The sequence below is a fragment of the Ixodes scapularis genome, unplaced genomic scaffold (genome assembly GCF_016920785.2).
Source record: "Ixodes scapularis isolate PalLabHiFi unplaced genomic scaffold, ASM1692078v2 PGA_scaffold3__209_contigs__length_174095766, whole genome shotgun sequence".
Taxonomy (NCBI): Eukaryota; Metazoa; Arthropoda; class Arachnida; order Ixodida; family Ixodidae; genus Ixodes; species Ixodes scapularis.
The window spans coordinates 163,318,781-163,331,347 of record NW_024609868.1 but is presented as its reverse complement, the minus strand read 5'-3'; the positions used below and the strand labels follow the sequence as shown (position 1 = coordinate 163,331,347).

The 12,567-nt window shown below is 43.1% G+C and overlaps 1 protein-coding gene across 1 annotated transcript in view; it reads left to right on the top strand.

The window, feature by feature from the left end:
• Positions 1-12,567, top strand: part of LOC8051371 (bone morphogenetic protein 1) — a 61,482-nt gene that overhangs the window by 8,484 nt on the left and 40,431 nt on the right. The window lies entirely within an intron of this gene.

Genomic DNA, 12,567 nt, shown 5'->3' with positions numbered 1-12,567 from the left:
TCAAACTTGAAATAAGAAAAAAACCACATAATCACACTACGAAACAATTAGTTATAAGTATATACAAATCAAAAGCCGACGCAACATGAAAAAAAAATTGTTTCTATATAGAACGGTTCAAAGTAAACGAGGGTGACTACTCATTGTACAGCTAATTACGATTGAATGATAAATTCTCACACCATTCAAATCTGTACATAAATCTTCTGGAATTTCTCTAACGAGTTTTAAAACTGGACAAAAAAAAACATTCCAAACTTCATCAGACGCGCCCAGCGAAGAGCCACATGGCTCGAGAAAGCGCATGTCAAGTCAACGTCCCGTCATCTTGCACTTCAATTTAGCTGAACATTAGAGTGCCGTGATCCAGCGCGCGGTGCAAGGACACACTGGAAGAGCAAGTTGGTTTCCATTTTTACCTGCCTGGCTACATAGTGAGCGACGACATCGCCCAAGACTCGTCCCATGCGCTCTTTTGCGGTCAACGTTGTCGCAGGGCGGCTGGAGGAACTATTGCCAATTTTCACGCAACTCATTTATATTTCACAGGGTGCTCCAAGCCACTTCAAAAGCAGGCACCAGGTGTACGAATTAAAAAAAAAAAAGGAATGTCGTCGCTAAGTGAATATTTTCCGCATCAGGGCACGAGAGAAGCTCGCGTAATAGAGTGGGCGGCGTGCTCAAGCATCGGGCATCCATGTATAACTTGATAAGTACAGAATTGTACTCCGTAACGAACGCGCAAAGCTTCGTTGAGGCACTCAGACCGAAAGTCAAATGGATTGTTCTACTCTCAATCGCCAAAGAGAAGCTCACGCGTTTCCGGGAGCTTAAGAAAAAAAGTGGAGGAAGGTAAACCCACCAAGGGGCATCCGATCCTCGCACGTGTGGAGGAAGACACTGGAGGAAGGCGCCTTGAACGCTGCCCTAGAAAAGATCTGCGAAAGCACAGAGTAGCTGCATGCTCCTCTCATAAGGCATGCACGTTCCGCTTTGTGTCCCTAAATTTAGAAAATCATCAGTGATGCGTGCCGCATGTTCAAAACTGCAACTGCGAACTCAGTGGCTCCTACACAGTGTGCAAACTAGTAAAAAAATGTAATGACTTCGGAAAATGTTCCATCGATGCTTTTTTGTGTTTTTGTACTGGTTCTGCGCGCGCGTTTCTACATTACTGAGGTGCACGAGCTGTGCAGTCAACCGTCGGCAATCAGCAAGATGTGAGGATAACAAAACCCGGCGCATATTTCCCGAAGAGTTATGTTCAAGATTTGAATAATCTGAGAATGTATCATTCGATCGGTAATAGGCTCGGTAATGAGTAGCCACCCTCGTTTACTTTGAACCGTTCTATACAGAAACAATTTTTGTCATGTTGCGTTGCCTTTTGATTTGGTTACTCATTGTATTGTAGTGTGCTTATGTAGTTTCTCTTTTATTTAAAGTTTTATATTACAATGAATATCGCAAGTTCACCTACTTTACGTTTCTTTTTGAAAATGTGAACAAAAATCAAAACATATTTTCCAAATCGTAGAGGCTCACAATGCCGGTTCGAGGTTTGTTTGTGAAAGTTTGAAATCAATTTTCTCAAAAACCCTATTTTCGTACATTTCTATTTTTGAATTCTTTTAGATATAATAGTCGGCTACAAGAACAAACAATCTATAAATGTAATAGTTTTTTGTGTGTCCTGTATTTGAGCCGCAATCCCGTCAATTGTGTGCTCATTTTAGTCAAATAAGCACACAATTGCACACAATCACGCGATTGCGGCTCAAATAGAGGACATATACAACTAAAATATTACATTACTAGTTAGTTATTTCTTGTAGTCGAATAATATATCTAAAAGAACTTAAAAAATAAAAACGTACAAAAATGGGTTTATGAGAAAATCGATTTTACACTTTCAACATTTGTTATTTCTTACAATGTTAATGTAAAGGTATAGGAGCGGCCATTCAACATATCATAATGATATTATTATATCTATAATGGGCTTGCTTTGAGCATTTTATAGAGCCAAAGAAAGAAAATTTACCTCAAGTACAGACAAAGTAATGACCTGTCAAAATTTACCGAAAATCGACCTGAGCGACGAGTTTAACATTTTTGTTTAGAAGACAAAAAATTCCTAAAACTATTTGAATACCTTAGAGTACCTTTATAGTACTTATTAAATGAGGATAAAAAGTTAAAAGGGTGTAGAGAAAACACTAGCGCCAGCGGAGGATGCCAAACACGCGACCTGCGACGGCCGGCAAAAACACCAGTTTCTGCCACTGCGGATTCTACGCTTCGAAACTTGGGAACAAAAATCTGAGGAACATCCTGGTTGCGTCCTCCTTCATTTGAGAGATGACCCCAAAACATATATTTTTTTTTTGTCAAAATTAAAAATTCGACCCTTTTAGACTGCCCGATTTGAGGTGAAAGCACCCATTATATAAATCGCCATCATCGCACTCTGACTCTCACAAAATCTGCGAAAGAAACAGTGATTGCGCAGGCAAGCTGGTGGAAGTTGATCACGATGTAGAATTCCCGAGTCTGTGTTAAAAGGTGGGAAACTTGGTCGAAGAAAAAAGGCAGGAGTAAAGAATGTCTCAAACTCAGCTACAGCGTTTATTTCCTCAAAGCCTTATATATCAACACCCTAATCACCAACCACCGACGTCACAGAGTCCCCAAGCTTTGTTATACAATCCTACCCCCACTGGTATTCACCTCAATTGTAAACGGTGACCGCCATCTCGAACTGAAAACTTTGGACCTTGAACAAAATAAACAGAACAAAAGAAACACACCGACTCAGTTCCTTTCCAGCCGGAGTCTGGAAGGGCTGCGCTTTATCTAAACTAGAGCTGATATCTCCTCCAACTGAACCCCTGCCCGCAAAATGACTTATTCTACGTTCACTTACAACTAAAAAAAAAACAAAAAAAAAAAAAGAAAACTGAAAAAGACATTACATTTTAAGAAAATTCTTGGAACTACTTCTGAGTTGCATCGAAGCATGACTGATACAATTACCGATGGATTTGATAGAACTGTCTCTCTTATCAGCCTCTTGGTGTTGTTGCACTCTTTGTGCACAATGTCAGTTTGCGACCAAAGTGCCATACAATCGTTGAACTCACTAATATCTATTTAGCAATCTCTGAATTGGGTGCGTTTTATTTTACAGTTCTTTTGTGCTCTACCAATCTAAGATTTACGCACCTTCCCGTTTGACCCACATGCTTGAAACCGCATTCATTGGCACTTCATAGACCACGCTTCGCTTGCAATGAACCGACTTATCACGGTGCGCTTTCTTCCACATGTTCTGAATCGCCTGAAACGGTGTCAAACGGGTTAGTTTAAAGTCGGAATTAAATGCGACATCTATCCCAAAATGTTTTGCGCATGCTTTAAGGTTATGAGGAATTGCGTGAAAATAGAGAATAACCGCATAATGCTTTTTAGCTTCCCTTTCTGGTTGTTGTGTAGCGTGTTGCTGCAATTATAATTGTATTTTTATGAACATACTGTCGTAGCCCGCATCTTCTGACCTTGACCACTGCCTTTCTACCGCACAACCCATAAATTGGGCACACGACTTATCCCGTACGTTGCTGATTAGAGAACTGACTACATCTGCTTTTACTGATTGAGCATGACGAAAACGGGTTTTACGGCCATATTTCCGTACTCCCAACATAAAATCCCCACCACGCGAATGCGTAGGTACATAAACTGTAGAATACCAAAGTCCGCCTTTTCTAAGGTGAACTTAAGTTCCGGCGCCGCTCCCCTCACTGCCCTTTCGAAATCGAGTACATCCTCTTCGCTAATGAGCAGGAGAACTTCGCAGAGCCCATGATCGCATCTGGACACTCCTCTGAGGCAAGGAATACAGGCACCACCGGGACTATCTTCGCTGGAACTCGGGAAAAAAGGAACTCTTCGAGCTATGTGAACCAACGAATTGTACTAGACAGTTTTAGCACGAAGCCCAGAGAGAGGAGGCTTGGAAGTACACCAAGTGCGGGGCACGTGACGAACGGACCTAAATGGACCATTGTTTATCCTTGCAATGTGAGCATCTCAAACAAAGCAGAACAGATGTTAAGCAAAGGCCCAAAGTTTTGTTTAAATGTTAAACCTTCGAGGTTGGATGTTTTTTCCTCGGTTCAGGACATTTCGAAGGTGTTCAATTTTGACGAGAGGGTAGCGTTTGTACATCAGGCGGTTGATAAAATGGAATGTCTTCTAGATAAGTCTTATCCAGCAGAACGGGGAATTTTCGAGTCGTGGTTTCAGTTAAAAAAGAATTGGAAAGGGGTTCGCTTAAAATGCTGCAGACAGATAAATCCGGCAAGTTTGCTATCTTTCCGTCGACGATGCTCGAAATAAAATCGTCTGACGCTTTGAATTCTCTTCTTGTTGAAAAAAAAGGGAAATATTGGCAAATTGAAAAAAAAAAGTGTTGTGACGGTTTTAAAGGAAAACGGGTTAGACGCACTGGCAAAAAAGGTTATGAGTCAACCAGGAATGACGTTAAGTGCAAAGTTTTTCTAAAAGATCACAGAGTAGACATGCCTTTTCGTGGAGCGGTGAAAGAGAACGGAACGTGGCAGCACACCATCTCGCGATTTCTTCAACAAGGGTTGAATCTTGTGCATCTTGAAAAAAGTCTGGCCTATAAGAATTCGAATGAATTGATCAGTATTCTGGAAGGAGTTCATGGAAAGAGATGTTCGGTAATCTCCATGGGCATAAGATACATATATTATTCGCTAGAGAAGGCACGTCTAATGCAGAGGGTTCGTGAGGCTTTGGAATTGAATTTGGTTCATTTTCAATCGAACTTAGGAAGAAAGGTGGATTTCCATTTCAGTTCTGTATGTGTATCTCCAGACAACGGTAGTCGAGTACAATAAACGCAAATTTGTACAAAGGGATGGCGTATGTATGTGATTATTGGTTGCTTCGATGCTAGCAGAAATATACCTTAACAACATGGATGCTACCGTAACGGATAGATTGAATTGTATTTCATCGAGTACGGGCTTTGTAAGAAGATGTGTCGATGACATTTTGATCTGCTCATTTCGCGAACGGGATGTACTCGGCTTCGAACGGACAGTGAGGGGAGCGGCGCTGGAACTTAAGTCCACCTTAGGAAAGGCGGACAATGGTATTTTACAGTTTATGAACCTACGCATTCACGTGGAGGGGGGCTTATGTTGGGGGTACAAAAAAATGGGAGCAAAACCCGTTTTGAGTAGGAAAAGTTGTCATGCTAAATCAGTAAAAGCACGTGTAGTCAGGTCTCTAATCAGCAAGGCACTGGATAAGTCGTGTGCCCATTTTATGGGTTGTGCGGAAGAAATGCAGTGGTCAAGGTTAGAAGATACAAGCTATGACAGTGTGTTCATAAAGAAGACAATTGAAATTGCAGCAAAAGGCTACACAGCGACCAGAAAAGGAAGCCAAAAAGCATTACATATTCGGTTATTCCGTATTTTCACGCAATTTCTCATAACCTCAAAGCATGCGCAAAAACAATTTGAGATAGATGTAGCGTTTAAGTCCCACTTTAAACTGAACCGTTTGACACCGTTTCAGACGAGTCAGAAAGTGTGTCAGAAAGCGCACCGTGATAAGTCGGTTGATTGCAAGGAAGGGTTGGTCTCTCAAACACCACTGGAATGCGGTTTCAAGTATCATACTTGAAACCGCATTCCAGTGGTGTTTACTTCTGATTCTGATTCTGATTCTAATGTGTTTACGGCAATGTTTGTAAATGATAGATTTATAGAGCACATGAAAATGTAAAAGTAAACGCACCCAATTCAGAGATTGCTAACCACATTAGTGAGTGCAACGATTGCACGGCACTTTGGTCGAAAACTGACATTGTGCACAGAGAGCGCAACAACACTAAGAGGCTCATAGAGAGACAGTTCGTATCAAATCCAGGGTCACTGCCATTTCAGCCGATTGTCGCATTACGGCCGAGAGTGCATTACGGCCGTGGGGAGCGGAAGGGGTCGGTAGTAGCTTTGAGGCCACATAGGGCATAACGGCCGTGAACTGCATTAAGGCCGATAGTCTCTGAATGAGCTAGTGTGGCCGCCTTCTCAGGGGTCGCGTTGTGGTTGATGACTTTAGTTGCGAGAAAATAAGACAGATGGCGCCACATATTTATTTTATTTGTCAGTGCACATTGTATCTCTCGTTGACGGCAAATTCTGCGTTTTTGGTTCTATTGCTTTATCCTTTACGATTAATTAAACATGTAGCGGCTTGAGCGTTCCGACTAGTTTTTCTTTTTTGCTACACTCCGTGTCATCATTTTTTAGCAAAGGGAGAAGGCTATGCCCTCGTGAGCCAATAAGAAAGACGGAACGAAGCACGTGACACTTCTTTAAGGCAAGAATGCACTCTGACGGTGAGTTACTTGTCATGTTCTGACATTCTGATGGCTCATGTGTTTTTCATATTTCCTAGTATGTGTTTTCTTCAACGTTTCGCTGTAAAAAAGATTGAAAATAAAATTATAAAATCAACCTCACTCATCGTTTTCATAGCCGCCCGGTAGAATCAGAGACATAACTAATTTAGTTAAAGGGCTTAAATTCCAAAAGACACCATACATTTTTTCACTGAACTCTTAAAAAGCCGATGATCAAAATATAGGAATGTTATACCAAAAACTCGCACTAAATTCATAGCATTTATTAGGAAATACGTGTGCGTGCGTGTACATAATCCAAATATGCAGATGAAGGAATCGTGATTAAACGAATAAGAAATGATAAAGCGCAGAAAAGCAAATAAATAAATGAAACATTCGGATAGGCAAGGCCGGCGTACCGACTGGTGCCGGCCCTTAAGGGTGAAAACAAACCATAAAACCGCAGTATTTGCAGTCGCTGACAGATACACTTTTAAAAATGTCTAAGTTTACTTTTCCGCAGAATATTGTAAGAAATTATTTTTCGCGATTAGGTCAAAGCTGGAGTTTTGGGATAATTTGCGGGTTCTAATTTTCGCGACGCGGTAAGATTTCAATATAGATTCTAATGTGTTTACATTTTAACGGAATCGTTCGCGGGACCTATTTTTCGCGAATTGTTGGCGATTGGCCAAAATTAAGTCCTTTCGAAAATTAAGTAGTTTACAGTATTCGGAGCGCCAATCATTTTAATCTCAGAAGAAACCACGGCATTGACGAGACTGAAAATATGTTAATTTCAACCGCCATTCTCAATGTGGCGCCACCTATCTTATTTGGTGGCAACCAAAGTCGTCAACCAAAACGCGACCCCCGAGAAGGCGGCCACACCTGCTCATTCAGAGACAATCGGCCTTAATGCAGTTCTCGGCCGTTATGCCCCATTCGGATTCAAAGCCACCCCCGGCCCCTTCGCCCCTCTCGGCCTTAATGCACTCGCGGCCGTAATGCGACAATCGGCCTTAGCGAGATGCTCCCTCAAATTCATCGGTAACTGCATCAGCCATGCTTCGATGCAACTCGGAAATAGCTTCAAGAAGTTCCTTAAAATAAAATGTTTTTGTCCGTTTCTTTCAGTTGCAAGTGAACATGCAGTGAGTCATTTTGCGGGCAGGGGTTCAGTTGAAGGTCATATTAGTTCTCATTTAGATAAAGCACAGCCCTTTCAGACTCCGGCTGGAAAGGAAGTGGGTCCGTGTGTTCGTTGTGTTGTGTTTGTTTTGTTCAAGGTCCCAAGTTTTTGGTTTGGGATTGAGGTCACCGTTTACCGTTGAGGTGAAGACCAGTGTGAATAGGATTGTATAACAAAGGTTGATTTTTTGACGTCGGTGGTCGGTCATTAGGTTGTGGATATATGAGGCTTTGGGGGAATAAACGCGGTAGCTGAGTTTGAGACGTTCTTTTACCTTGTCTTTTTTCTTCGACCAAGTTTCCCAGCTTTTACCATAGTCACGGGTATTCTATATCACGAAGAAAATCGGTGACCCTTTATAACAGTGAATGATCTGAGAAAACCGAATTCTTGTATAATTCGCCACTGCAGATAATCTGCAAGGTTTACGGCTTCAACTTTTAAACACGTCCGAGAAATATGATCCGAAAAATAGGATACAATTACTGACCCGTGTAATAGAAACGTTGAAACCACGGCGTAGAAAAACTGTGGTGGAGGAACGCCCTCTCCGGGGGCGTCGAAGTTTCGTCCCCGCTTGTCGTGCGCGCCGCAGGATGGCGCCACGGTAAACGAGGCCGACGCCCTCTGTCTGCTACGCGCGGAGTGAAACGCTTAGCAACTGCAGCGAAGCTTTGCACGTGCTGAGATCAACATGAGAGCTAAACATTGCACTTTCTAAACGGCGAGGAATATTGCTGGCGTTATGTTCGGCTATTGACCCTTCGAATTAAAAAAAAAAAAGAGATGCTTTTGGTCGGTGTTATTTTTAGCGTTCGTTCGTATGGCGCGTGCTTTATATCTTCCTGAAGCAAGAAGCACGTATGTGCTGGGTTGTGGGACGGTAAACATTGGAATGTATACACAGCGGGCCTTCAGATTCAGGGTAACTCGCTGTTTTTATAGAATAAAAAGAATAGAAAACGAAGTTAAACGACACGTTACTGGCCTGCCCTTTAAAATATATAGATGTATTTATGAACCACAGTTACAAATACTGTAAAATATTTGATTTTCGCAGGCTCAATATTTTGAGAATTCGGCGAAGTGCGGGTCCCAGGAATATTCGGCGAATCCTGTCGGTATGCCATGTATTTTTTTACCATGGGGAAACCTATGCGCAGCATCTATTTGTCGCTATATTATTAAAGTCGCGAAATTCGCAAAATTTTTATTATTTTTTTTGCAAAGTTTTTGTTGTTATACAGTATGTAAAAAGCGCTTTCGGTAGATGTGCTACAGTTGATATTGCGTGATTAAGCCAGAGCGGTGTGTTAAAACTCTAATGGAGTTGACGTGCTGACAGGACTTACTCAAATTTAGTTCCCCTTCACAAACTCGTTGAGACAGACACGGCAGACCTACGTTTCAATATGTGGATTTTGTGTATTTTACATAGAACTAATTTGTTAACATAATTGACAAAAGTATTTTAAAAGAGCAGCATTTGACAAAAAGGGTTAAAATGGTATTTACAAAGTAACTATGCATAACAATAAGAAAGCTTCAACATCAGAAGAGGTTGAATTAGGAAAATATTTTTCACATTCCTTTCTTAAACGCTTTCCTTACTAAACCTGTCCGGCTCTTTAAATTGGTTTGGTCGTTCCAGGAGAGGTGGTTTGCCTTACTACCTTTGAGAGCTTGCGCAGGTTTTGAGTTTTTTTTTTCTGATTAAGGACCTTGTGTAAATCCGCAACCAACTTTTGGACAAATTCATTACACTTGCCATCGTTAGAACACCGTGTCTTTTGCTGGATGGAGGGCACTAACAATCCGCGGTTATTTTTTTTTCGGTTTTTGTCAGGTAAACAGCCCAGGAACTTCGTTGGCACCGCGTCTTTCGCCAGAGCGGCTTTTTGTGGTACACTTACGAAAACGAGGCACTTGTAGACGGCTTTTCTCGATTTAGTGACGAACTTCTACTCGAAGTGTCTCTCGCAGACGAAGCCGGGCGGCTGCAGCAAGCGGTCTTGATGCGGGATCGCGTGACGCAATGCCTTCAGGTGGTCCTCTTTCTTGTTGAGTAGCCAAGAAGAAAAGAGTTCCTCCGTACACGTCTCGCGTCTTCCGTTGCACCGTGGCACGATGCACTCCTGTATTCGTGGCAACTTCTGGAAGTCGAAACCTGCCAGAAACAAAGCGAGAACCAAGCGAAAGCCGCGTAAAACTACACTTCGTTGTAGCTCGGCGCACGCTACCGCTTATGAAAGGACGCCCTCCTCAGCGTCCGGTTCGGTGGCGCGACCTGGCGACATAGGAGATAACCGCGTACAGTTATTCGGCACGGCTGCTCTTCGGCGGAGGCGCAGCGTTACGCCACCTGAAGTTTTTTTAGAGCGCAGCTCTTAGGCGCTTGAGTAGCGTCGCCGTCGGCGTAACCGCGCCTTGCATCATGGGACGTTTTTCATGATGACGTGACGTCCCGTGTGACGTCACGAGGGCAAAATTTTCCCGCTAAATTTAGCGGGAAATTCGGCCGCTAAATGTAGCGGGAAGATTCTTCAGAAAATTTAGCGGGGAAATATTTTCGCTAAATTTAGCGGGAAAATGGTACCCTTTTGACGTCACACATGACCCTCCCCTCCGTACCCTCCCTTTCTCCTCCTCAAGAGCTGCGCTCTAATGCGGCCTTACAGAGAATTGTAACCGTCTTTCACTTTTGACCACCGTGGTCGACTCTAAAAGGTTAGCGTAAACGAGTGACTGCAGGGTCTGCGAAAGGGCGACACGTGGTGCTGCAGTCCCGCAAACACAACCGGGTCGAGATGGCCTGGCGGCCGCTATATTTCTTGCCTCTGGAGGTCGACCGCATAGGTAGTTCCAAAAAACAACATTTCAGAAGGCCCCTAATCTGCCTCAGGCTTTCGACGGTCATGCGTGATTGTGCTTTCTGTTTGCTTGCTCGTTGAGAGCAGCGATATTCTTTTTATTTTTCTGCTTTACCGTTTTTGGATATATGTAGGGCGTTGAAGTGCTAAGAGCTATAGATAAAGCTACCGATGCAGCAAAGAAAAATATTTCTTTGAAAAGACAACCGCCTGCCAAAACACCCGGAGTCTCAAAATGGGAAGGGCCCGATCACTTGCGGTCTAGGTATATTTGCGACAACGCAGCACCGCGTGTAGCCATTTCATCGTTCCAGTCGTCGTTCACTTGTGTTAATACGGGAGCAACTGGATATTATTCGCACCCTGGCAGGAGAATTTATTTTAATCAAAACCGTTTCTAAGCCTAAGGGTGTCGTTGAATATTGCGTACGAAATGCCTCGACTGTTTTGCTAAGGATCTGCTACGTCATCCACCATCGTTCGTCTATCCATCAGAATTGGTGCACGAGCGCGCTCAATGTCGTCATTATTCGTGAACCGGCGTTCAGCTCTTTCTTTATGTCTGACAATTGTGTGTTCTTTTGTAAAATATTTAATAATTTAAACAGAATTTTTCGCAACAAAACACCGTCTTTATACTCCGAAAGAAATCTTGCATAAATACCAGCAGCGGAAGGACCACCAGACCACGACAACAATGGCTCCAACACTATGCAAATCACAAGTGGAGCAACCATTATTCCTCGCACCTCAGTCAGAACTAAGCTATCTGACACGTTCAAACCCACACAGCAGTGACAGGAAATGCTGCGACCTCGCACGAAATGCGCTCAGTAGAAAGTTCTCGCAACAGACGATTTGAGGTCAACGCAGTTGGAATAAATTTAATCGTCCTCGTAATTTTCGTGTAGACTGTATATCATGTGCGGAAAACAATTCGACCATCTGGATCCGATCTGCATCCGCGAAATTCGGAACCGCACCCCACCGTCAATCCGGTCTTTCATTTTGCATCACGAAATCAAGCATGAATAAGGATAAAACAAACATCTGGATTGTGTCCTATGAGCCGTCTGCTTACCTTTTTAGATCAAACTCTTCGTGTCAGAATACGGTGAAAGTCATTTTATCGTATTGTGTTTTGTCACATATACAAAATAAGTGACCATCCCTCAAGAGACACTTCGCATCGCCGAAAAGATTATCACAGTTATGAGATCATCTTGGGAGTCCGTGTCAGTGACACTCTGTCCAAAAGATGCACTCAAAAGAAAGGAACTTTTAATATTTATTTTTTGCTATGAAAAACCCACGTACTGCAGACACCTATTTTGTAGACATGAAAATGATCAAATGACTAACTAAAACCATTGTGCCATTTTATTGAGGCAGAAAAAAAAACATTGTGGGAGAGCAAAGACACTGACTTCCCACAGCAAAGTACCATTGCATATGTGGTAAGGCGCGAGCACCACCACGGGGAAAATATCACAATATTCAATAATGGCAACACATCCTATCGGTTTCGGTTTTAAACACGAACATCTCAAAAACGTGCTCGAAACCGTATACTTAAAAGACAACTCAGTGCCAAGGGCAGAGAAAAAGAAAATGCACACACACGCAACGTTCCCCCTGTCGAGGTTGCTGTTATTAGAGATATAATCTTGTGAACATGGACATATTCAAACTAATTCGCCCACCTTAAAAAAAAAAAAACGAAAAAAAAACGAAACATTCCTAGGACGTTTAAGCACTTTTTTATGAATTGTGAATGCAAAAGCCTGAATGTCGTTCTTCCGGTCTCTTAGTTCGTCTGCGGAATACTGGCGTGGACGGCCACGTTTTGCTGCTGTTGAGGTAGTTGCCGACGGCCGAGCGCGCGCTCTCGTGAAGTGGCCGCGCCGCGCTGAGCTCGGCCGTGCAGGCTCTCCGGAGTTTGCCCGTGCGGGTTTTGCGGCCAGGCCCGCACCTCATATCGGCGGCCGGGCCGCTGCGTGCGCTGCGCCGCCATTGAGGGGTCTTCTCTGGCGGCGTTCCTTGGAACTACGCCGCGC